Source organism: Hypanus sabinus, chromosome 2, assembly GCF_030144855.1.
Source record: "Hypanus sabinus isolate sHypSab1 chromosome 2, sHypSab1.hap1, whole genome shotgun sequence".
NCBI lineage: Eukaryota > Metazoa > Chordata > Chondrichthyes > Myliobatiformes > Dasyatidae > Hypanus > Hypanus sabinus.
This window is the reverse complement of record NC_082707.1, coordinates 30227884-30255214: the sequence shown is the minus strand read 5'-3', so window position 1 is coordinate 30255214 and position 27331 is coordinate 30227884. Positions and strand designations below refer to the sequence as shown.

Genomic DNA, 27331 nt, shown 5'->3' with positions numbered 1-27331 from the left:
GGAGATAAGTCCATGGCCAGATCAGCCATGATCTTATTGAACAGTGGAATAGGCTCAACAGGTCAGATGGCCTACTCCTGCTGCTATTTCTTATGTTCTTATACAAAGACGTGGTTGATACCATCCCCTCAATTGCAGGACTCTGCAGGGAGAGGTGTGGACAGCCCAGCACATCTGTAGATGTGAACTTCCCACTATTCAGGACATTTATAAAGACAGGTGGGTAAAAAGGGCCCGAAGAATCATTGGGGACCTGAGTCACCCCAACCACAAACTTCCAGCTGCTACCATCCGGGAAGCAGTACCGCAGCATAAAAGCCAAGACCAACAGGCTCTGGGACAGCTTCTTCCACCAGGCCATCAGACTGATTAATTCATGCTGACAGAACTGTATTTCTATGTTATATTGACTGTCCTGTTGTACATACTATTTATTATAAATTACTATAAATTGCACATTTAGACAGAGACATAACTTAAAGATTTTTACTCCACGTGTATATGAAGGATGTAAGTAATAAAGTCAATTCATAAAGACATCACAGAAGAGAAGGAAATGGAGGACTATTATCTGAAAAGAGTGATAGAGTGTCGTAAATGCATGCAGTACAGAAACAGATCCTACAGTCCAACGTGCCCCTCTCAAAATGAATATTGCTTGCTAGCACTTGACAGCTTAAGTGATTTCTTCATTTAAGCCACAACATGTCAGAGCAGTTCTCATCTATAATACACCTATTTTTCATTTCAAACCACTTTATTTGCCGCTTGCCATTGCCTTTCCACAATATTCTTGTAGTCCATGAACATATTTGCAAAGGAGATTTTGGTGACTTACCCTAGCAAGTATTGCATTTGCCCTTCAATGATTTGCGGCCTTAAATGGGACCAGTAAATAAAGCTTCATCAATTACTTTCATACAAGTTTTACTTGCATTCAATACAAGGTTTGGAAAGGAATATTACTGCTTTATGAACCCACTTGTTGCACCCCCACTCACATGACAGCTCACTGAGATGACTATGAAACAGTTTCGGTTCTTTATCTGCATGATTCAAATATGTCAACTTTTAAATTCTGGTTACAAACTTTTTACAGTAGCAAATCGTTTTGGGTCTGCTAGTCAGTGGAAAGTCCACGTCAGTCGTGTTTAATATATTGATAACATTTTTGCATCTGAAGTTCTCACAAGGTAACTGTGAGAGAACATCTGCAATGGCATTTTGCTTAGAACTCCTGTACTCGCTTGCACAGTGGTAGGATTATCCAATTTGCATCTTTGACACCTCCATAGTAGGTATAATTGATTTTGAACCCAATCACAACCTATTGCCAGAGAAATGGAATTGCTGGGTTAAAGAAGAAATTGAATTTCTTAATTCCAAGTATTATTCTAAATGTTTTCTTCTCAATTGCATAGTCTCATAGGGACTGCAAAGTTAAATTGAAGGGCTTTCTTGGGCCATTATCTGGCACATGGTTTCACAGAGCATCCACGTTATAATTTGATGGATCACTTGCTAACTTCAACTAACAACATTTCATAATAAGCAAGAAAAGCTTAGCTTTTTTAATTTGTTCGTGCTTTCGACCTACAAACTCAGATCTCTCCTTATTCCCAATCCATGTCATCCATATGATATAGGAGCAGAATTAGGCCAATCAGCCCATTGAGTCTGTTCCACCATTCGATTGTGACCGATTACAACTCTGATGGCCTTACTAATCAGGACATAATTCTGCCTGTCAAAAGGGACAAGATAAAATCCTAAGGTGACACAGTGGACTGTTTTCAAAGTGTCCATTTATGCATCCCACACTATCAATACTCAATATATCAGTGACTTAAGTTTAACTAGTTGTTTAACTATTTGACATTGCAATGATGCCCTTTGATTGTTATAGATCACAAAAAAATTGCCTTAGATTGACAAAAAGTATTGAACTAGTTCAAATGAAACATGCTATTCCAATGCGATATTATGATCAATGTTGCAAGACCTGAAAGCAACTGTTTATAATCTTGCACCAACCCCAGGAACAGCCCAAGCTCCAGTGTATTTTCAGACAAGCATTTCGATGCCGGCCCCCATCCTTCTCTGGCTGTAGGGCACTGACATTAGTCTTCAAAGCAAGATACAATATCACAAATTACAAAAACATACAAATGGGTTGCTTTCACTTCGCTTTATGCTTTTGTAATCTCAAGAACACTTCCTTTAAAACCAGAAAATTTTCTTCACTGTGCTTATGGTAATCAACAGTCCATCTTGGTTACACAAGCAATGATTCACTTCTTGTAAGGTTTTATCTGCAGTTGGTCAAAAAAAAATCAGCTCCAAGGAATTTCTTTCCAATGAGTTGATTCTTCTGGGAGTGTTGGAGACCATCCTTACCAACATTTAGTTGCGTGTAGGACACGGGGTGGTACAATTTTGTAAACATATTTGATCTTGCTAACTTTGTGTAAGAAGTCTTAAGAAGTGAGAAGCAGATATTGTTCATCACATACAGCACAATAGCCTGCAAAAGCACTACAACATTGTCATGGCTTGGAGGCCTGTGTGCCTCTATGTTGGCTGAGATCTAGGGATTATGCTTTGGCTCTTGGTAGGTCATCCATGCCAAACAGATCAAGGGGTAAGAGGCCAAACCAAGAGAGGTCCAGGTTCTGGGGTTCAGCCCAGAGCTAACAACACTGACTAGTAAAACAAAATTGTTATGGAAACAGCAATGAAGAATCCTTCTACATCAGAGTGTGATTGTATTCCCGAGTCTCCCCCGAGGGCTTGCATGACTGATGGTGAAAACCAAGACTGACATGATGAAGGAAGTCCTGGACACCACCAGAGATGAAGGACCTTCATTGTTGTCCTAAATGCCAGTGGCAAAAGTGGCATTAACATGCATAGAGTGCAATGTCTCCTCACAATTGGACCGTGTTGATTATCTTGACCATAAACTTTATTTGGCATGACCCACACACAAAATGAAACAAAATGTTCTAGCCTATCCAATTCAATCTGAACACGATTCATTGCATCAGATCTATTACAAGTGTACAATTTGAGATGCCTTGAACAGTTTGCAGCAGTATCAATGTGCATATCAATGCCCTGGCTGTTATTTGAAGCTGTGACTATTTTCTGCAGTTACTGATAGTACCAGAGATACAATGCAACCCAAGTTCCCAATTGTCCAGAATAAAAACTACAAAATGTCATTATCGAAAATGCTCTGACATTGCTCTGAATTGCCTCTGAAATTACTTTTGCTTCTCATTTTAATCTTGAATCTGCAGGCTGTCAAAAATCTGACTTCTTGTTTTTGCAACTGAAAGATTGTTGTAAGTTATCAATTACTTTGACAATTGATGGCTGCTTCAATAAGTGTAGACTAATGCTGAGCTATGACACCCTCTCCGACAGAGGGCTGCAACTGTTCGTTTGGGGTGGCAGCCAAAATTCTCTGGCATCCCTGGATGCCATTTCAGTCACGTGGCAGTTTAACTTTTTCTTTTTAAAACACTCAAGTTTAAGTAGCAGGTTTCGCGTGTTCAATATCTTCAACCAAGTTCATTCATCTATCAATCCATCTGCAACTCCACTGTGTAGGATACAATCAAAGAACTGCAGAATGGCAGAGCCAAGATAAGCTCTGTAAGGAAACAGCATGCTCACTAACTAGCACAAGTGTATCTGATTCCTTGGTCCAAAGATAAAGCTTTCTGCTGTTACCTGAAAGTAATCTTCAAGCTTTTCCAAGAACACCTTTAAAGAAGGCATTTCAGATTCTAGGAAGATTAGAGTACCATGTACCCTTGCCCAATTTCATCAGGAGCATTGCCTTTTATTCACACACTATGTTGTTTTAAGCTCTTCATAAATGGTAGGGCATTGAAGAGTGCAGTAGAACAGAGTGATCTAGGAATAATGATGCATAGTTCCCTGAAGGTGGAATCTCATGTGGATAGGGTGGTGAAGAAAGCTTTTGGTATGCTGGCCTTTATAAATTAGAGTATTAAGTGTAGGAGTTGGGATGTAATGTTAAAATTGTACAAGGCATTGGTAAGGCCAAATTTGGAGTATTGTGTACAGTTCTGGTCATTGAGTTATAGGAAAGATGTAAACAAAATAGAGGGAGTACAGAGAAGATTTACTAGAATGTTACCTGGGTTTCAGCACCTAAGTTACAGGGAAAGGCTGAACAAGTTAGGTCTTTATTCTTTGGAGCGTAGAAGGTTGAGGGGGGACTTGATAGAGGTATTTAAAATTAAGAGGGGGATAGATAGAGTTGACGTGGGTAGGCTTTTTCCATTGAGAGTAGGGGAGATTCAAACAAGAGAACATAAGTTGAGAGTTAGGGGGCAAAAGTTTAGGGGTAACACGAGGGGGAACTTCTTTATTCAGAGAGTGGTGGCTGTGTGGAATGAGCTTCCAGTAGAAGTGGTAGAGGCAGGTTTGATATTGTCATTTAAAGTAAAATTGGATAGGTATATGGACAGGAAAGGAATGGAGGGTTATGGGCTGAGTGCAGGTTGGTGGGACTAGGTGAGATAAGCGTTCGGCACGGACTAGAAGGGCCGAGGTGGCCTGTTTCCGTGCTGTAATTGTTATATGGTTATATCGTCATCTTTCTCTTTCACCTCCACAATATTGATTTCTTTAATTATTATGCCAATCTTTTCAGTATCTTAATAGTATACTAAACAAGTCAGGGAGCAATGCTGATCTTTTCAATGGCATCACAACTAAACTTGGGGTGTGCAATATTCCAGTGTTAATTCAATGCATCTGATCATTGGCAAGCATGCTTGCAGTGTATTTTCAGAACACATGGTGGCCTCAAAGGAGATTCTGTACAAAATATCACAGGGAAAAATAAACAAGAGAATGATCAGTTTATAGTTATGAAATCTTCTCAGTGTTGCTCAGCAAGAATTATACATATTCAATTGTCAAGCTTCTGCTGCAGACAGAAAAGCACAAAGAGGATCTCGTGCTTTCTTGGCGTCTGTGACAAATAAACTTTTCTTGGGCTTCCAGCCAGATACAGATATCAATTTCAATGACAAAATACCATCTTCATCAGGGATGATGCCTGGACACGTCTAGTCCGGTGGTATTTATATACCTGCAGTCTGTCCCTCCTGATTGGTTAGTCCTTATCCAATCAGGTTTACACTCTCCCACCTTGTTTACAATCAAACTCCAGTTCTTACTTAGAGTGAGACCTTCATCTTTGTTAAAATCCCTTCCCTCTAGTTTTATTTCAATGGCTTCCTTCACCAGGCTGTCTCAAAAGCCATTTGCGCGGCAAGCAGTTTTGTGCCAAAGTCAATCCTATGGCCATTACGAATGCAATGTTCTGTTACCGCCAGTTTCTCCGAGAAACCCAAACAGATACACTTCCTGTGCCCCTTGATGTGGGTTTCCACCGAGGATCCCGTCAGACCAATGTACGCTGCTCTGCATTATACCCCAACGATAACAGCCACAATCACGCATCCAAACATTCTTTCTACTTTCCACCATGCAAGAACTATTTCGGACCTGGAGAGTCTTCCCAAAGAAATAAGACAATTACGCACAACGTACCTACAGAATGGCTGCAAGATGAAGGAAATCAATTGGGCCCTTAAAAGGGCTGAAGGAAAAAACCCAGGAAACCTAACAACGGGGAGGAACCCATCACTATTGTCTGTCTTCCCTATATTTCCATGGTTTCTGGTAGGATTGCCAGGATCCTGAAGAAATACCACATTAATACCATCCACAAACCCACAAGGAAGCACACATCACAGCTTACGTGTGTCAAAGCTGACCTGGGGCTCAGTTCAGCTGGTGTTTACAGGATTCCCTGTGAATGTGGAGCAGCGTATATCATGCAGACAGGACACACGGTGGAAACCCACATCAAGGAGCACAGGAGGTGTATCTGTTGGGTTACCTGGAAAAATCAGCAGTGGCAGAACACTGTGTTCGCAATGGCTACAGGATTGACTTCGGCACAAAACTGCTGTGTCATGCTAATGGCTTTTGGGACAGTCTGGTGAAGGAAGCCACTGAAATAAAACTAGAGCAAAAGGATTTTAACAAAAACGAAGGTCTGGGCATAAGTAAGAACTGGAATTCGATTGTAAACAAGGTGGGAGAGCAGAAACCTGATTGGATGAGGACTAACCAATCAGGAGGGACGGACTATAGGGTATAAATACCACTGGACTAGACATGCCCAGGTATCATCGCTGATGAAGATGGCAGAGTTTGTCATCAAAACGTCAGTTATAATTGATACCTGTACACAGCTGGAAGCTCGAAAGAATTTATTCGTAGAAAGATACAAATTTTGAAACAACATTGTTTACAGAGCACCGGTTATGAGCACACAGCAGGGGATTGGATACCAAGAGATATGGTTTGCAAAGTGAAGTGACCATGAAATGTTCTCACCTGCATCAAACCAGGCAAAATAGGCTAAGTAATTTTGCACCATGGTGACTGAGTTTAAGCTGGCAGACCAGACTGATCCTATCCTTTACCCCATTGAACGTGATCACAGGTTTAGTTGATCAATTAATAGTTAAGATATTTGTGTACTCAGCATTGGCCCGGACAACATTGATTTTGAGTGTCTGGGATGTCAGTCCCCAGAAGCTTTCAGACCATCTGCGTGAATTGCTTTGTCCCAGCTAAGATGTTTGAAAATTCAGAAGTGTCCCCCATTGTAAATATGCTATTCAGAGCAGGCATTGCCAACCCCAAAATATTGGAAGTAAATGCTGTCATTGTAACTATTGAAATTGCATTATATCAGCAATTGTTACTTTTGATCTTGAGTATATAAAAATGTGATGCATTTTGAGTTTAAAAGACTCTGTTGAGAGAGGATGAACAACCTCCAGTATTTTCTGCCACCTGATTATCACTCTAGTTCAAAGCCTACTCTTCCTGCTTAAGCACACTATGAAGTTCACACATCTTACTTTCATAAAACAAATGCAGCTTCCAAGCCAAGTCACTTTCCCTTTATATTAATTTCAGCTTCAGAAAGTTGGACCAAAAGTTGTCCAACATCGATGGAAGGGATTATGCAATGAAACAGCTATTTTATACAAGGACAAGATCCCAGCAAAGGAAGATGAATTGTTATCCCACATGTTGGCCAATAACAACAATATTGCATTTTACCCTCACTTTGACAACTTTCAGAGATTGTGGTTTCCAACTTCCAACCAGTTCAGAGGCTGTTACCAACACTAGGACATAACAGCACAGCCAGCTTCTCCTTGGTCACAAGCGCTCCCAGTAAGGTCATTATGTCCTGTGATTTGCACCATCAGTGTTAAGGTCTCAGTTAATACACAGCAGAGTGTGACAATGATGAGAATTTTTTTTCTCCCATTTACGAGTGATTCCCTTGCTTACCGTGTCATAAATCAAAGTATTGAATACAGTAGATGAGATGTTGAAGTTGTATAAGATATTGGTGAGGTCTAACTTGGAATATTGAGTGCAGTTCTGGTCATCCACCTGGAGAAAAGGTATTAATAGGAAGGGCTGGATGTGCAATCAGTTTCAACTTTTAGAGGAAATTGGGACACGTACATGAATGGGAGAGGTATGGAGGTGCAGGTCAATGGAACTTGGCTGGCATGGACTAGATGGGCCAAAGGGCCTACGTCTGTGTTGTAGTGTTCTATGACTTCGGACTGATGGGAAATATAAATCACTGGTGGCATACAACAATGCAAAGGTTCTGCTCATCCTGCTACAGGAAGGATGGCATTGAACTGGAGAGAGGTTGATGGGCTATAAGGAGTGGCTGGATGGGTTAGTTTTGACTTTGAGCATAGGAAACTGAGGGATAATCTTAGTGAGGTTTAGAAAATCATGAGGGGTATAGATACGATGCATAGCCTGTACGTTCTCTCCGTAACCCCACGGGTTTTCTCCAGGTGCTCCACTCTCCTCCCATAGTCCAAAGGTTGGTTTGCTAACTGGTCATTGTAAATTATCCCACAATTAGACTGGGGTGAAATCGGGGGTTATTGGGAGATGTAGCTCAAAGGGCCAGAAGGGTCTGTGAAGAGCTATATCTCAATAAAATAAAGTTTTTCCCCCACAGCTGGAGGGGATAGGTTCAAATAAGAAGGAAAAGATTGCTCCACACCAAGTTCAGTGAGTATATGGAACGAGCTGCCAGAGGAAGTGCTGGAGGCAGGTACAATTATAACATTTAAAAGACGCACAGAATGCTGAAGGAACTCAGCAGGTCAGGCAGCACCTACGGAGAGGAATAAATAGTCACCATTTTGGGCCAAGACCCTTCATCAGGAGCGTGTGAGTATGTGAGTGTCTCTCTGATTTCCAGCATCTGCAGAATTGCATGTTTAACATTAAAGGACATTTGGATAGCTAGATGATAGGAAAGGCTTAGAACAGGGGCTCCCAATCCTTTTTTAAAAAAATGCCATGGACCCCTACCATTAACTGATAGGTAGGAACCCCTGCCCTGGTTTAGAGGAATATGGGTCAAATGCAGGCACTGGCACTAGCTCAGTTAGGCAATGGAGTCTGTGTGAACAAATTGGGCTGAAAGGCCTCTGCCATGCCGTACAACTCTGTAACCGTCTGTCTCAAAGCTAAATTGATCTGGTGCCAGGAAAACATTTCCTTTTAGGATTTAAAAAAACGTCAGCTGCCAAAATCCTTCAGGTAGAGAGGCATAGCAGGCTTTTCAATTGTTTGATATTTCAATCAAACACTTCTGTTGGCAGTTCATATCTTTAAAGAGTAAATGTCCTCTTGTTTAAAACCTCTGTGTTGACACTTCCACATCTGTTAGTAACAGTCACAATATGCTCTATCTGTACCACTTAGTGCTACATTTCAAGGTCACTCCATCCGCACACAAGGAGAAAAATTCAGAGTTCAGGCTATTTAATGTTATATAAATTATCTAAGCAGAGAATACATGGAACAAAGATCTTTACAGTGGTTTGACCAGACTGCTAGTGGAAAACAAAAGAATATAAGTATGGGCAAATATTTAAAATGCTACCCTATCTGATGTGGTTCTAAATTGTTAACTACCTTTCGGTCAGATGTATATCTGCAGCAGTCTTAGCACTGAATGTTGACAATTGCATTAAATATTAACCATTGCTTTGTCTAGGCATCAAAGTCAGCTGTGAGACAGATCACTTGGCTGAGGTATTGGATCAAAATTATTATCAGTTTTGTCTGGCTTCTATTCAGATTTCCAATGTTCATACACCAACATTGCCAGTCAATTGCTAATAGTATAAATTTGAAACCATTTTTAAGCATGTTTATTTAAAAAAATGGAGCAAGGGTTTAGAGCTATTTTCACATCTGTGTTGCCAAAACTATTGTAATATTGGAAGAAAATTTTCAAAATGTTTCAAGACCTTTCAATATATTCAGTGATGTGAGACAGAGCAAGAGATGCATATCAGGGGCAATGATAGGTGATGAAGTCCTGATGAGATCTCATTTCACTGTACATTCCAACAGGAAGTGGCACTTACTTTAGACCAAGTGAGCCAATCCCTTACGTCTAAGCAAAGTGATTTTACCCTTTTTTTTGTACCCAAATGCTTTTCTTCCAATTCTCTTTGCAATTGATACATTTCAAGAACCTGAGTTATAGGGAAAGGTTGAATAGGTTGGGACTTTATTCTCCGAGCATTGAAGAATGAGAGGAGATTTGATAGAGCTATAAAAAATTATGAGGGGTATAGTTATGGTAAACACAAGCAGGCTTTTTCCACGGAGGTTGGGTGAGACTAGAACTGGAGATCATGGTTTTGTACGATAACATAATGAGCGACAGATGACACATATGGTTCATAATAGAAACTGTTCTACATAATGCACAAACACCGTCACTGTTGCGTTCAATTTAAGAGAGAGTGTCTGACGTAACTACGTCGTGTAAGGCGACTGATTTGGGTTTGTTCATAATGGACGTAGAGGGCTGCAGCTTTTGTTAAGCACATAGAACAACTCTTGCATGTTTTTATTCACGACATCCTACACTGGTGACCCACAGACAATTCCGTAGTTACTTAGTGACACGTTGACCGACGCAGACGGTTTGAAGCTGCCGGAGTTTCGGGAGCAGCCACTACCACGTGGTTTGTACAGGCAGAAGCTGTGAGAAATCACCACGAACGATACCAAATTTTACCAGATTGTGGCAATGCCAAGAGGCTCCACTGTCACCAGAGGGGCAAGTCAACTGGAAGACCCACCTGCATGTGATAAATATGTCAGTCTTAATACTCACCTATTACCGATTTTGAGACTAGATTTGAGCCTGCCAGGCAGATGCTCCCTTTGCCCAGCCTGGCTGACACTAGACCTTCAGAACTAATGGACCACATGCTCTCTCTCCTGGCAATCACCATCCTTTTGTATTTTTAAGAGAACTCTGTGCACAAAATGCCTGATCAAATTCTCATAGGGCTTGCTAATACACCAGTGAAAGACTGTAGGCCACTTGCTAAAATGGCCGATGGTCTACACTCAGCCAGGCAGAAATGCACCATTCTTCTTTCTTTCTCTGTCTCAATAAGCCCAGACAGCAGAGCCTCCAGCAAACTCATGCCATCTGGCTTGGAGCCGACAATACCGGGCCCGTGTTTTTGCCATGATTGCCAGTGCATCGGACATCAGAGGCCTGTGAACACTGTGGGTGCCAACTGCCAGGATCATCTGTTGTTCATTATGGACAGCCTTTCAGGGTGACACTTCCTGTGTTACGCAGGCACTCAAGCGACCCACCCTGAAGTCTAGGCTGACGAGACAGATGTCACAGGCCTGTGGTTGTCTGATGTCAAGGTTGTGAACGCAGGAGTTTGCTCCTGTGCTATGTCTCAACCAGTCACCCTCGCCCCACAGTACCTGCAAACTAGAGACATGCTGTTTTAAACCCCATTCACAGCCTCTTGCATCTGGGTGAGAAGGCTTCACAGAAACTGGTTGCTGTAATACTTGCATGGCACGGCTTTAGGAAGGAAGTGCGAGACTGGAGTGCAGCTTGTATTGTGAGTCAGTGGGCAAAAATTAACTGTCACAATCGGGCCTTATCAGCATCTTTCGAGGTCCCTGAGCGATTGTTTGACTACGTCAATGTGGATCTGGTTGGTCCCATTTCTGTTCCTCCCACAGTTTCACACATCTGCTTACCATGGTGGACTGTAACACCACCAGCTGGCAGAGGTTATCCCTCTGTCATCGAGAATGACTGTGGACACCAGGTTGCTCGGTTCAGTATCCCGTCTGATACGGTCCCTTCCGACTGCGGTCCCAGATCCTCGGCATTAAATTGCATCTCACCCAGAGACTGTTGCCCGTGGGAGTGGCTTCACCGTTCCTTCAAAGCTGCTCTGAGGGTCTCCCCGACAGATGATCGTTGGTATGATCATCTCCCGTCGGGCCTGCTGGGGCTCAGATCAGCTCTAAAAGAGGAGCTGCTGTTCTTCACGGCCAGGTTGGTGGATGGGCAGCCAACATAGGTCCCGGGTGATTTGATTCTCGACACCACAACCGCCTGGTCAGCTATGTTCTGCCTTCCTTAGTAAACTCAATTTTGTTTTTACACCTATTCCTACCTCCCATCATGGCGTACAGCACTCTTGATTTTTAACTGACCTATGTTCTACCTTGTTTGTTTTTGTCCGCCATGATGCACATCAGCGTTTCCTTATGATGGCCCACTCTGTGTTTTGGAACAGGGCGAAAGACTTTTATTGTAGATAGGGAAGGGTAAACGTCAATGTACTTCTGTAGGTCGCCTTAAACTGGCCCGGCAAGACCTGGATGGTACTCCTTGAATCACAACATGTCCAAGTGCTTGTCAGCACATCCCTGGATGAGTCAGAGGTACCTGCTGTTACTCCAATCAAGGCACATAGGACCCGAGCTGGACAACTTAAACGAGCTCCATCCCCTGCTGGTTCTGGTGTATTCTGTGGTGGTGGGGGGGGGGGGGGGGAAAGGTGCCAGTGTGGGCTAATGAGTTGGGTGCCAGATGACACACATTGTTTATAATGGAAACTGTTCTACATAATTCACAAACATTGTTGCATTCACTTTAAGAGACTGTCTGACATAATGATATTAGTTTAAGGTGACTGCTTTTGCTTTGTTCATAGTGGGAGTAAAGGGCCAAGGCTTTGTTAAGCACATGAAATGACTCTCATATGTTTTATTCACAAAACCTAAAGGTCAGGGGTGAAAGGTGAAATGCTGAAGGGGAACACGAGGGGAATAATTTCTTCACTCAGAGGCTGAGAGTATGGAATGAGCTGCCAGTGGCAGTGGTGAATGCAGGATCTATTTCAACATTTAGGAGAAGTTTGAATAGGTACATCAATGGGAGGGGTTATGGTCTAGCTGCAGGTTGATAAGACAAGGCAGGTTACTAGTTCAGCACAAACTAGATGGGCCAAAGGGCCTGGTTCTGTGCTGTAGTGTTCTATGACCATGACTCAGCAAGGGGAAGCATTTCATATTTTGTTGGAAGTAATTAATAGATGGTGGCTTTGACACACAAAAAATATTCCCACCTAGAAACTTTGGGAGCACTAACTGTTGAAACCTTCCATTTGGTTTGCATAATATGAAATTATCTTTCCCAGTCACCACATTGATGCACTTTCAATTCTGTGATGAAGTGGTCCCACTAGAAATTTCTTTGGCCAACTTCCAGAAAAATATTTCCAACCGAAATTCTCAGACAATTAACCTTATTCAGGCTGGTTTCATGCCAACCATATAATTCAGCAACTCTTCATTAAAATTTACTTTATGGATATCTGATATAATTTGCCTTATAGTACAAAAGGAAGTTTTAAATATTGTAGGCAATTCCACTCACACATTTGAGCAAGTACTTTGAGCAATATTAGTATTTTGACACTTTCCCCCACTAGGTGGTGCCAGTTACATTACAGGGACAGCGTTGTGCTTCTTACATTGAAGGTAAAGAAAATGATAAAAAGGGAGAGACCTGCTTTTGTAAACATGTCGCATTTTCCACCTACAAGGTCATCCACCCTCCCCACAACCCAATTAAAAAAGCTTAGGGCAGATTAAGTTTATTTTCTATTAAGATCTCTGAGGAAAATATGGGGAAAGAAAACAAAGATTAAATAGTTCAGCCCAGTGAAAGTACTTCAATCTCTAGTTCTAACTCGCAAATCCCTTCATAATTGCAACACTTCAATAGTTCTTCAAAGAACAGGCAACCAATGTCTACCTTAACAGGAAACAAAGATCACTTGTACAATACAACAGTGACTACTCATATGAAGATAGGATTAAGTTTCATTAGGATTTCGAGGAGTCTTGGCACATTGCCAAAAACGCCAGTGAATTTCTACAGATGCACGATGGAGAGTATTCTGACTGGTGGCATCACCATCGATTGTGGAGGCACCGATGCCCACGACTGGAAAAAGCTAGTAGCATTGGAGACTCAGCCAGTTCCACTGTGGGCACAAAACCTCCCCACCATCAAGACCATCTTCAAAAGACAATGCCTCAAGAAGGCAGCATGCGTCATTAAGGACCTTCACCACCCAAGAACTCTTAAACTCTTTCCTTATAACTCTCAAGAAGGCAGCATTATCAAGGATCCTTTCCACCTGGGATTTACCCTCTTCTGATTACCACTATCAGGGAGGAGATACACGAGCCTGAAGGTTCACACTCAGCAGTTAGGAAGAGCTTCTTCCTCTCCGCCGTCAGATTTCTGAATGGTCCATGAACACTATCTCACTATGTTGCTCTCTTTTTGGCACTATTTAATTTTAAAATATACTCTTACTGCAATTTATGATAAATGTTATGTATTGCACTGTAAAACTGTCACAAAACAACAAACTTTACAATACCTGTTAGTAATAATCCTGCTGGTTCTGATTAAGAGTGATAAACCCAAAGAGTGGGACGAATTTGGAACTTGCTGCCTGAAAGGTGGTAAATGCAGAAACCCTCCTCACCTTGAAGAGCCAGGAAGGTCAGAGCCAAGGACCTGGCTGAAAGGTGGGATAAAGGTGAGTAGCAATTGGCATAGAAGCGATTGGCGAAAGGGCTTTCTGCGTCAGAAATGGTAAATGCATCCGTTTCCATTGAGGCACACACTTTACAGACTTGTGAATGTATTGGAATGCTGGTCAAACTGCTAGGGGCTCCCAACCTGTGGTCCACCAACCCCTTGTCTAATGGTAGGGGGCTTGTGGCATAAGAGGTTGGGAACCCCTGGTCTAGACCACGTTGAGACAAAATATTCCTCACCTCACACACTGCACTCATTCAAAAGCTGGCATGGCCCCATTTTCTCAGGCTGAATACAGAATGGCCTCATCAGCAATGCCTTTTCCCCAAAGTTGAGTAAGATATGGTCTGGTTTAGAATCTTCATGACATTTATTAGAGTATATATAATTGAATTAACTTTATCAATGGAATAAAGCTTGCTGATATAAATCTATAGGAAAGTTATGATTGGAGGTATCACAGACCTTTGATGTGGCCATACGCACCCGGCAAACCCTGCTCAGCGTACCTGTGAATACCTTATAAAGACTGGTTATGATTATGTTAGTAATTACTCCTACAAGGTCCAATCTGAGGGAAGGAGTTACACTCTTCTCCTTAATTGTTAATAATGTGGTTATTCCTTTTTTGAACTTATTGTACGATTGGGTGATTAGAACCATCTTGTTGTTGAACATTAAAGTTAAGTAATGAAGATGGATATTCTTGAATAACTAAACTCATAAAAAAGGATTATAATGTGCAAAATTAGTCTCCAAGATAATTAGTTAGCAATAGTCTATTGATTACAACATAATACATGTATATATAATTTAATATAATATATTTTATATTATATAATTGGATAGCACCCCCCCCCCCCACCGATCACGGTCACGTGAAGCCATGGGTGCAGGTGGTAGACAGTCGTATGAGCAGCTGGTGCTTATCACAAGTTCTGGTTATGCGACCACTGGCACCAGGCAGACAATCTCTGAAGAGTATTGTTAATAGCTGGGGTCACCCATCTTGTAAAGAACACTGCCCAGAAGATGGCAATGACAAACCACTTCTGTAGAAAAGTTTGCCAAGACCCATCATGGTCATAGAAAGATCATGATCACCAAAGTCATATGACACGGTACGTAATGATGATGAATGTATTGAAATAGGATATTTGAGCTAATCTACAAAACATTGTGCATCATGTAAAAAATCAAAAGGAAAATTCCAAAACCTGTTAACAATTTACTAAAAGTTAAAAACCAAAATTGTGAGGCTGATAAGGCGTTGATCACCTTTGTCATTATTACGTTAACTTTCCTCAGGTGCAATACTGTATTGCACTGTATTGTTACTGTATTGTTGGCCAGGTCTTGCCAACTCACCCAATTTGTTGATGTAGAAAATTAGAGGATCATCGATTTCCAATTTATTCATAAATTAAATTGAATCTCTCCCTCACTCTCCCCCTCTCCTTCTCCCCCACTCCCCCAACAGTATGGTAGATTTTCAATAGATCAAACCAATATGAAGACAAAACAATATTCAAGGCAAGTCAGAGCAATGATAATAGAGAAGCACAAATCTGGGGAAGGGGAGAAGACCATCTCAAGGGCACTGAACAAAGCTTGAAGCTCGGTGTAGTTCAAGGTGAAATCACATCCACACTGTTTAGGTCAGGCCACCCCCTCTTAACTTAGTTGCCAGAGAAGACTGGTACTTCATAGAGGACTACTGTGATACCAACAGTCACTCTGAGTGAGCAGCAGAAGTCAGTGGCAGCAACTGGAGATTAAGTTCATGGCTCCACAATCTCCAAGGCCTTGTATAAAAAGAGTATTTATGGAAGAGTGGCAAGAAAGGAGCCCCAGCTAAAGAAAAACATATCCTTGCCCATAAGACTTTGCAAAGTATCACTTAGAAGACACTGTAAAGATGTGGAATAGGTCGTGGTCAGTTGAGACTAAAATGAAACTTTTTGACCTCAACACTAAGTGGTACATGTGGCATAAATCTAATACTGCACATCAGCCAGGTAACACCATCCCCACTGTAAAGTATGGTGGAGGTAGCATCATGCTATGGGAACGGTTTTCAGCAGCAGGCACTGGAAATCTGGTCAGGATTGATGGGAAGGTGAAATCTACGGAGAGATCTTGGATAAAAACCTGCGAGGCTCTACCAGAAAGCTTAAACTGGAGAGGAAGTTTGTCTTTCAACAGGGCAACAGTCTAAAGCACACTGCCAGAGCAACCATGGAGTGGCTTCAAATGAAGAACATTGATTTCCTTGAGTAGCCTTGGCAGAGTCCTGACCTTAACCTGATCAAACATCTTTGGCAAGACTTCAAGATTGCTGTCCACCGTGTCTCCCCCGACTATCCTGACCCAGCAATGGCAATTTTGCAAGGAGGAATGGGCAAACCTTGCTCCATCACGTTGTGCAAAGCAAATAGACACTTATCCTAAAAGACTACTGGCTGTAGTAGCTGCGAGAGGAAGTTCAGCTAAGTACTGAGGAAAGAGGGATGAATACTTTTGAACTGCTGACATTTCAGCTTTTGAATTTTTAGTTTTTCATGCTTTACAGTTTTTCCTGTTTTTTGGTCTCTACTGTGAAAAAAGGAGCATGTGATTCTCAGTTAAATTGATCAACATGCCTGGTTGTAATCCTCATTTATGTGAACTAAGTGTTGGGGGCTGAATACTTCTACAAGCCACATACATAAATATATATATTTAAAAATAGCAAAACATATCAGCTTACCGCTATTGAGCTAGACGAGCCTCAAGCTCATGAATTAAGAGTGCAAGGGATTTTTTTTTGTGCTTTGTATTCTTCTGGGAAGTTTGTGTGAGCTAACTAGGATCTCGGGTCTGATGTCTGTTCCCTCTTGGATCATTTGTATCTTCTGATGTGTGAAACATTTGCATTCGGGCTCATTTAAATTTCAGTTCCCATGTACAAGTCACATGCTGAAAACATCTAATTGGTACAGTATAGGCTCAAGGATTGTATTCTCGGAATTCAACCACTTCCCTCCAGTTTCTGAACCTTTTTTTGTGTTTTTTTTTGACAAATCTTGGCAGCTTATGTCAAAAATATTATAACTCTGATTTCAAATAAAATTTCTATTTAGTCTTTAACTAACCTGGATGATGCATGCAGTGCCAGAATTCTCTTCTTAATCAGCAATCATTTTAAGTATTTGATCTTCTGACAAACTTAATCTTCAATCTCAGTGAAGAATTTTAACTCTGAAACAAACAGAAAGGATACGTTGAAGCCTTAACTTCTGTCTTCAATGACACAGGAACTGAAACACTCCAGATAGAGTAGCAGTGTTTTGTTTCCTCTCAGATTCTCCCAGCTCATTGTATCTAGGTTATGACCTTGGCAACTTGGCTGGGATTTCTGAGACTGCGTTCATTTGGCTCAGACATTATACTTACTGATAAGAAACTGTTGAAGATCTGGAAATCTCGGGTAAATAAAGCTGTGAAAAAGTGACTTGTTTCATTTAGGCATGCAATGATTCTCACTGTTCTCTATTTTTTCTTCCCCAAGCATCAGGCAGGTGGCGATCAACTTCATTTTAAAATCAATCTCTTATGGACATTTTCTCCATAAACTGATACTCTGGTCTGGTACTGAACCCGCCCAGATAGCCATTAAAGATTCCCTGCACCATTTTGAAGACAACTAATGTACTCACCAAAATTCATCCCTCAATTAACATTATTTTTAAAAAATCCAGTTACTTGATCATCGTTATGATGCTGTTTGCAGGAGCTTACAAAATACAAAATTAGGTATTGTGCTTCCTGTTATGCAGTCAATTTTAAAGCATCTCATTGCTAGTAAAGTCCCAGATGAATCGTTAAAGGAATTTTACAATATAAAATGTAAATATTTCTTTTTCCTTATTTCAGTTTTTAACCAAACACAGCTGTTGTTATCTAAAGTTACAATCCCCTATATGTCACTGCAGATGCTGGAAATTGAAGATGAACCAGAAAGTGCTGAAACACAGAGGTCAGTCAGAATCCGATGAAGGAGAGACGGTGTTAAAATTTCAGTCCAAAGACCCTTCATCAGGACTTGGGAAGAGAGAAAATGAATTCGAGTTACAAAATGTAGAAATCAATATTATTACTGAAACGGAAAAATGTGCCTAACTGCCCAGGTAAAGCCCTCCCCAGTGAACACATTTACAAGAAGTGTTGACACAAGAAACCAGCATCCATCATCAAGGACCCCCACCACCCAGCTCATGCTCTCTTCTGGCTGCTGCTGCCTTCGGGAAGGAGGTTCAGGAGCCTGAGGTCCCGCACCAGCAGGTTCAGGAACAGTTATTACCATATAACCATCGGGCTCCTGAACCAGTGTGGATAACTTCACTCAACTCAATTCTGAACTGATTCCATAACCTATTAACTCACTTTGAAGGACTCCACTACTCTCATTCTCAGTGTTGGGTATTTATTAATTGTTGCATGATCTGTCTTCTTTTGCAAGTTGTCAGTCTTTGTAAATGTACAGTTTTCATAAATACTATCGTATTTCTTCATCCTTCTGTAAATGCCTGCAAGAAACTGAATTTCAAGGTAGTATACGGTGACAGCTATGTACTTTGATGATAAATTTACATTGAATTGGGAAAATAAATGGAAGTGATGGTGTTGTTCCCAAAACTTGGACTGGGTATCATTATAGTGGAAGACTATGGACAGAAGAGCAAAGATGGGAAATAATGAGAGCCAGCACAAGGATCTGCAGCCTCCTGGACTAAGTATCTGGTTCGAGGACTTAGGGTAATTCACTTACACTGCCTGTATCAGAACTGGTGAATTTTGCTACAAGTCTTCCATCTATGATCCATTCTCTCTCTTCCTCCACCCATTAGCACACTCTGACCTTCTTTACCCGTTCTACAGTCCTGGATTTTACATCTTTGCTTGTCCCTTTGTATTCTCACTAGCTGACTCCACTTATCTCATAGCCCAACAAACCCCCCTCCCCACACACAATATACAGATTTTCTCTTCTCTATAACTGCCCCATAGTAACTTATCAACATGAATTATCTTGCAACCCACCTCTTAGCTTCTCTGCAACTTGAAACTAACTTCCTTTCTCTTTCCCAGTTCTGATGAAAGGTCTTCAGTACAAAACATTCTTTTCCCACAGACGCCGCCCGACCTGTTGAGTGTTTTCCGTGTGCACTTCTTTTATTACCCAAGGGGCCAGCCCGCACTGCTCTCACATGTCTAAGTAAGAAGGGATTAAAAATCTTCATTTGGAAATGTTTTTCCAAAATTGAAAGCTCAGCTCCGGTATAAAAAAGTTTAAATTTGCAAAATGGAAGAGTACATTTAAAAATGGCAGTAATTCAGTAAGGTTGAAGTGTGAAGTGTATCCAAAGTTGGGAAGAGAAAGTACCCAGACCTCCAGTAAAGTTTCAGACTAAAAACTTTACATTTGGACAGAATCTTACCAATCTATTTTCTTAACTTGTATTTGCTCTTATAAAAATGAATATATCAAATCTAATATGCACTTTGTGATATTCTGCACTTCTGAGTACAGTAATCAGTACAGCTACATTACAAAATGCACTTTACAGAAAAACAGGCAACATTTTATAAAGATTAGGTTACAAATTTAAAAAGTCAATGTCGTTTATTGCCTAATCAGAGCAATTTAGGTTGTTTTTCATCTGGACACTCAACAAACTAGGTGAGCATGAATTATCACAAAATTCGTGTTCACACTGGTTGAAGTGGTTTTCACACAAAATAAGAGACTTCACTAATTTCTAGGTGAGTGAGCACTTTTCACAAAGGCTCTGAAACATCTTTGAAATAGATATTAGGTAATTAAATAAAAGGCAGGCCTTAACCTAGCTCAAAGAGACTGTATGGCATTTAAATGAATTAATGCAGATTTTTGCAAATCAATATTCTAAAGCACAACGCTTTAGAGTACAGGTGATCAGGGTTCAATTCCTGCTGCTGCCTGTAAGGAGTATGTATTTTCTCCCCGTGACCTTGCGTGTTTCCTCTGGGTCAGGGGTCAGCAACCTTTACCACTGAAAGAGCCACTTGGACCCGTTTCCCACAGAAAAGAAAACACTGGGAGCCGCAAAACCCGTTTGACATTTAAAATGAAATAACACTGCATACAACGTTTTTTTTGCCTTTATGCTATGTATAAACAAACTATAATGTATTGCATTTATGAAATTGATGAACTCCTGCAGAGAAAACGAAATTACATTTCTGCATGCAACAAAAACATTTTGAACTCCGAAAAAAAGACGTTGGGTTGAAAGTTACTTTTAAGTAAAATACTCAATGTCTATTTGAGTCCTTCTTGTATTTATGAAAAACGCCGAACTTAAATTTTCCGCCAGCAGCAAACCAAAAATATCATCAGCCAGCTGTCAGCCTGAAAAATAAAAGGACTATTTCACTGAACAATGAAAAAATATGAATATACATAAAATAATAGGCAATTAAAATATTTATCATACTTGGTTAATGGGATTTCTGCTCCTGGACCTCAGCGCACAGCGTCTGCACATCAGGGCTGTATGACGTCACCTTCATCTTTACACAGGATCGCAAGCTGTCATCTGTGAAGCATGCGCGATGTTTGTTTTTAATAAAGTTCATGTTGGAGAACACCTGCTCACATACATATGTGGATCCAAAGATCGACAGGACTCCAAGCGCATACTTTTTCATGTTTACATAAATGTCGGGCACAGCATTCCATGTTTCAAACACAAGTTGGTCCGGATTTGGAAGGTTTTCAATATCACTCCATTTGTGATTCTGAGCAAGAACGGCCTTCTGACGGGCAACATCTTCAAGGTCTGCTGTCAAGCGTCTAAACTTGGACACCCATATGTCTTTGTCGGCTATGTCGGCCAGTTCCATCTCAAGATCAGGTTGACTCACACCTGCCAATGCAGTCGTATTCAGTAGGGAAGGATCGATGCTTAAGGGAGTGACCGGGAAGGATAATGTGTTTTTTTCCTCTCTGAACTCACAGAAGCGTTTCCCAAACGATGTTTGCATTGCGATGATTGCAGAATGTAAATACTCCGAAATTATCATGTCGTGACCTTGTTTGAACTCTCTCAAATTGGGGAAGTGAGACAAAGTGCCTTTCTGTAAATCTCTGGCAAGCACTGTCAACTTGCGCTCGAATGCCAAGACATCCTCCAACATGTGCAGGGCTGTGCGTCCTTTCCCCTGAAGAGCTGTGTTCAGCGTGTTCAGGTGCGCTGTCATGTCTACCATGAAGTGTAGCTTTTCCAGCCACTCTGGCTGTTCCAGCTCAGGAAAGTTGAGCCCTTTGCTGCCCAGGAAAGTTTTCACTTCTTCCAGACACGCGACAAAGCGTTTCAGCACCTCCCCTTTGGACAGCCACCGGACTTTGTTGTGCAGCAGGAGATCAGAATATGCGCTTTCCATCTCGTCCAGTAACAAACGGAATTGACGGTGATTTAAACTTTTTGCCATTATTTTATTGACAATCTGAATGACAACATCCATTACTTCTGTGCATTCCGGAGGAAATGTTTGAGCGCACAGTGCCTCTTGGTGCAAGATGCAGTGAAAAGTCAGCAGCTTTCTGTCCAGCGACTTCTGCAGTAAAGCCACAAATCCCTTGTGCGTTCCCGTCATATTCGAAGCCCCATCAGTAGCTACTGACACCAGATGGGTGGTCTTTATTCCTTTGGCTCTTAAACAATTCAAGACAGCCTCACAGATGTCCTCCCCCCGTGTTTGGTCTTTTAGAGGTATCAACTCAATCAGTTCTTCCTGTGGCCCGGCAGAGTTTACATACCGGCAGAACAACGCTATTTGTTCAATATCGCCTTTGTCTTTAGACTCGTCACAGGCAATCGAGTAGGCCACAGCTGAATTGATGTCTTTAATTTGCTGTCTTGTGATGTCTTCTGCCATTTTTATGGTTCTGTCTTTGACAGTCTTTGCAGAGAGGGGCATATCCCTGATTTTCTGCACAATTTCACTCTTGTTTTTAAAGTCCGTGAATAGATGTTCTGAAATCTTAATGAAAGATTCTTTTATATATTCACCATCTGTAAACTGCTTCCCGTGCCTGACTATTTCCTGAGCGGCAATATAACTGGCGTATGTCGTTGATTTTCCTGACTTCATCCATTTCTGGAAATGATTTTTGCTCAGATCAACCTTCCGCATCAGTTCCGAAACGGCTTTTTTTCTCTCATCTCCATCCGGATATTTTTGAGCAAAGGCTGCGTGTTTACTCTGGAAATGCCTTGCGACATTTGACTTTTTGTTGTTTGCTAGTTTCTCATTGCATATTAAGCATACCGGTAAACCAGTCTCGTCAACAGTGAAAGCAAATGAATCTGTCCACGTATCATTAAACGTTCTGTTTTCTTCAGTCACTTTTCTTTTTTTAGAATTCTCCATAGTTGGCTTACCTTGGATCGAAAAATTAAAGAAATCGCGCACTGGCGGGTGTCAGGTATTGGCAGTGGTGACGTATATTAATAGCGATAAAAACACGTTGCAGCGGTGTGTTCAGGCAGTCAGTAAACTGCAGTCAAAGATAGCTTTATTCGAACTAAACAGCCTTGCTTCTAAGCCTCCCTCAACCCAGCCCCCATGGACGCAGATGCTGCAAAAGACACGTACTCACAAACCCCCGTAGGCAATCTCCCTTAGCTGGAATGCTGGCTAATTGAGAGCCGTTTCGGATGTGTCAGAAAATGTGTCGCCACACTTACATTGTACAAGATCACCATAATCTTCAAATTTAGAATTACATTTCAAAAGCTAACAAACTAACATAAAATACATTTTAATTAAATACTGACCAATTATTTCCCAAAGCCACAGGGAGCCGCAGCACAGAGGTGAAAGAGCCACAAATGGCTCGGGAGCCGCAGGTTGCCGACCCCCGCTCTGGGTGCTCCAGTTTCCTGCTACGGCCCAAAGGTGTACCAATTGGCAGGTTAACTGGTCATTGTAAATTGTCCTGTGATTAGGCTAGGGTTAAATCAGAGGATTGCTGGGCAGTACAGCTCAAAGGGCCTGTTCTATGCTGTGTCTCAACAAACAGAGAAATAAGTAAGTAGTGGGGCTAATATCAGAAAAAGTTAGAAACTGAACTGGTCTATGTATATTCCATATGAATTGTTACATTTATTTACTAACTTTTCGTGCAAGTGGAATTGAAAAATATAGATTAGCTTTATTATTTGTAAGACATCCATTGAAACATACAGTGAAATGTGTCGTGTCAACAACCAACACAGTCCAAAGATTGTGCTGTGAGCAGCCCACAAGTGCTGTTACACTTCTGGCGACAACATAGCATACTCACAACCAAAATTCCCTCCAAGGCTTGCACATGTGCGTCACACATCTTTTGCTACTAGCACACAAAGGAATTTAAACTGTGCACAAAAGCTTGACACCCTCTACCTCATTGGGATGTTAAGTATATTTCACAATCGTACACAATCACATTTCCTTTTCTGGTTTCTGATGCAGATAGTGTTGACAACATGGAGTTTGTGATGATTTGTCTGCAGATCTTAGAACTGGCTTATTTATACTGCTTTTATTGAAAAAGTGATTGATGTACTATGTAAAATTCCAAAGAAGCAAAGGGTGTGAAGTGCAAGAGAACTGTTCGTTCTTTAAAGCGGAATAGCTTAATGAAACAGTAGAAACTGCTACATTGAAAGCTCATGAGTTCAGGATCGTGCAGTGCCGAGAAATATTTATGTACAATAAAGAAACTGGTGTTACCTATGTGTATTGTTGTGATGTGAGTGATATTTGGAAACTTAACTTTTTAAAGCATCATTTAACAAGCAAATCACATGTGGACTGTGTGCAAAAGCTTTGGCGAGAAAATCCTTCATTACATGTTTTGTGTGAACGCAGATGCACGAGAGCAAAAATGATCAAACCCAGAGGAGATTGAAGTCTTGAATTTGCCGGCTGCTAAAAATGAATACCTCTATATATAAAATTCCACATGCACGTTATCGTCACTGTGCAAAAAAAAAGCGCAGCACAAGACTTTTGTGCACACTGGTCATTACAAATTAGAGGGAACATTACCCCACAACTAACCCTAACTGCAAGTGTTTGAAATCTGTAAGGAAACCAGAGACACCCGGAAGAAACACACACGCGATCATGAGGGGAACATATCTCTTACAGACAGTGGCGGGAATCGAAACCTGATTAGTAATTGCTGGCGCTGTAAAACGACTGCACTAACTGCTATGCTACCATGCTGCCCTTTTCCCTTTGTAACTCCTTTGTTTCAATGCCATGCATGCACCATCCAAGACTGGAGCAGTGTTTCTTTATTCAAGTTACTGTTATTTTATACTTCTATGAAGATCACCTGCCAGAATTACACCTTTCTGCACCTAAATATCCAAGATGGCAATTTTAAAAGCAGTTGGCTGTTTGGAATATGTAATATATGTTTGGCTGCCTTTAGGAACTGGTTTACAACACGGGCTAAATTCTCAATATGTGGTGAACCCAGACACAGCTGTTTAGTTGAGGTTACTGTCTTCAAAAGCAGAAGACTCTTTAAAGATCTTCCTTTGAAGATTTTGCAATGATGCAAAACAAAATCCACAAACACTTCAAAACCCAACGAATTGATTCTTCAAATAAACACCTTAGGGTCTCACCTGCTGCTAGCTCAGACTGAACCCACAGGGTACGTTTCTAACTTGTCTTTCAAAGCACTCGCCAGCCTCTGCAGAAAATAGGCAGAGATCTTGGTTAAACATTTATATCAAGGCTCTTTGATGTCATTAGGCCCAACTGCTGTTTTCGGGCAGAAGCATTAGTCATCATTTTAACACAAGTGGACCATCCCCCTGAAATCCCTACCATCACAGAAGCCAGTCAGATTCACGCATCAAGAACACTGCAAAAGCTATAGGGCCATGCAACATCCAAGCTGAAGTACATGTACAGTACGTGGTCACCTTTCTAAGAAACCTTACACATAGAAGTTTTAGTTATCTTCAATGCACTGATTTAAAGCCGTGTTCCTGATTGTGTTATAACTAATGCAGTCTCTGTATTAATGCAAATAGTATATCAGTCATGACCAATTCACACTATGGAAGTATGTTACAGTGTAAGATACAGCCCAGTCCATCTCAGGAAAAGTCCTCAGCACTATTGAGCACACCTACAAGGAGTGCTGACAAGGAATCACGGTCCAAAATGTCAACTGCTTATTCATTTCCGTGGATGCTGTCTGACCTGCTGAGTTCCTCCAGCTTGTGCGTGTGTTACTCTGGATCTCCAGCAGAGTTGCTTGCATTTATGGATCGCAGGGCAGTATACATAATCTGATAATAATTTGCTTTGAATATCAACACACACAAAATACAGGATGAAGAGATTATAAATGAAAGTATTTGTGGTATATTTCAAATGGCAGAAGAAAGAAGAAAAGCTATGCCTTGTCGTTTAAGCCTTCCTGTGGGAAGAGGAGGAGCTGGAGTTTGTCCCATTAAAGCAGCGTCAGGCATTCCAGAACGGAACTATTTATTTCCCAGGGTGTCACGGCGATGTCGATTCAAACACTGAAAGCTACTTCTCAGCCTGCTCATGCTCACTGGTTACCCTCCCAGTAAATCCAAAGTGAGATACAGCTCTCCTCAGAGGCCAGAGACACACTGATACAGCCACGGTCAGGACTGTTGGGCCTACTTTAGCAACATTTCTTGCTCAGTTAAAATTGGGCTCAGCCCATTTGGCAATTCCTCAACACTGACCCTTGACATTCGAGTTCCACCTTGTGGTTCCTTTGATACGACTTCCACTTGCAACCTGGTTGCTCTATTAACCGCAGCCCCTCATTAGTCACACACATTGAATAATGGCTAGAATTCGCCGGATAACAAAAGAAATGAAGGATGTGTGGTCTATTAAAACACAAATCACCTAACAATAGGCAGCACGGAAGGCAGACCCTCTGATTTATACAAAGCAGTGTAAAAAGCCCATGATCTCTCCACAAGTCTGATAAATTTTCATGTTAATTGTTCATTAAGCTTACTGTCAAAAGTCAAGTTCAGTGGTTAACTGCACGTGTACTCGGCTAATGATACATTACTTATTAATGGCCACCTATCAAAATCCTTGACACTGAAATAAACCCATTACAATGGTGCCTCCTTTCATCGAAGAGCGCACCATTGTTAGAAATTAATTTTAAGAAAATCGTGGACAAGAGAGAGTCAAGAAGGTCATGTTCCCCTGAATGGCCACCTAAAAAAAAATCATATCTATTTGACAAATGCTTAGCTTCAAGATTCAAATTTATTTATCACACGTATATTGAAATAGAGTAAAATGTGTCATTTACATTAACAACCTACACACCCAAGGGCTATGCAGGGGGGCAGCATACACCGCAAGGGTCACTCGTTACACATTCCAGACACCAACATAACAAGCCCACAACGATCGGCAGAACACAGATCACAGGAAAACAGTAAACACCAAGCCAAAGTGAAACAAGCCTCAATCCTCCCCTCCACGACATACGCACTCCTCCATCTCAGGGCAGGTGGTCTTCGGCCTCCGGCGGACTCAGACTCGCGGGCATTGGGTCTTCAGTTTCTCCAGCGGACCTGCAAAGGTTCACAGACCTGGGTCCTGGCCAGCAGGCTTTAGCTTCCAGCCGTCTGATTCTGCACTCAGGCTTTGATCCTTGGCATCAACCCCAGGACCTGCCGATCACAGGACACTAGGCCCAACCTCCGGTTTCGCTGATTCACGGAGCTCTTCCTCCTGCCCACGTTGCACGCCAGTGTTGAAACCCACTGACAAATGGGGTGGGATGGACTACCAGCACTCATCCGCCTGCCTGACATCCGACCACGGATATCTCACGTCCACATTGCTGGCCTTAGGATATGGATCAGAGGCTTAGACTCCAGCCCGGCCTCCATACCCCCCACAAGCCTGTTCCTAAACCCCAATTTGGCCCTTAAACTCTTCTCTCTGTCCCCCAAAATCATTCATAAGGATCTAAAAAACAACTAAACCTGTGCTGCGACCACGATGGAGCCTGCAGAGTGGCACCTCCTTGTGATATTTGTTTTCATTCCCAACCTTGAAAGAAGTCACATTTTAATTTTTCCTTTAAACACTTTATCTCTTTACTCACACTCCCTCTTATGGTATTTCTCT

The 27331-nt window shown here is 41.5% G+C and overlaps 1 protein-coding gene across 23 annotated transcripts in view; it reads right to left on the bottom strand.

The window, feature by feature from the left end:
* Positions 1–27331, bottom strand: part of zbtb38 (zinc finger and BTB domain containing 38) — an 89800-nt gene that overhangs the window by 33407 nt on the left and 29062 nt on the right. For 16 of the 23 annotated variants that reach the window (XR_009516521.1, XR_009516517.1, XR_009516524.1 and 13 more), the window contains one exon: positions 17227–17332. The exons of 2 other annotated variants lie outside the window; for them this stretch is intronic. The gene's annotated coding sequence lies outside the window, so the exon portion shown is untranslated. Of the gene's footprint in view, positions 1–17226; positions 17333–19174; positions 19706–20413; positions 20564–24804; positions 24873–27331 lie in introns of those variants that run through there. 5 more of the 23 variants (XM_059994227.1, XR_009516518.1, XM_059994237.1 and 2 more) reach the window with 5 other exon arrangements.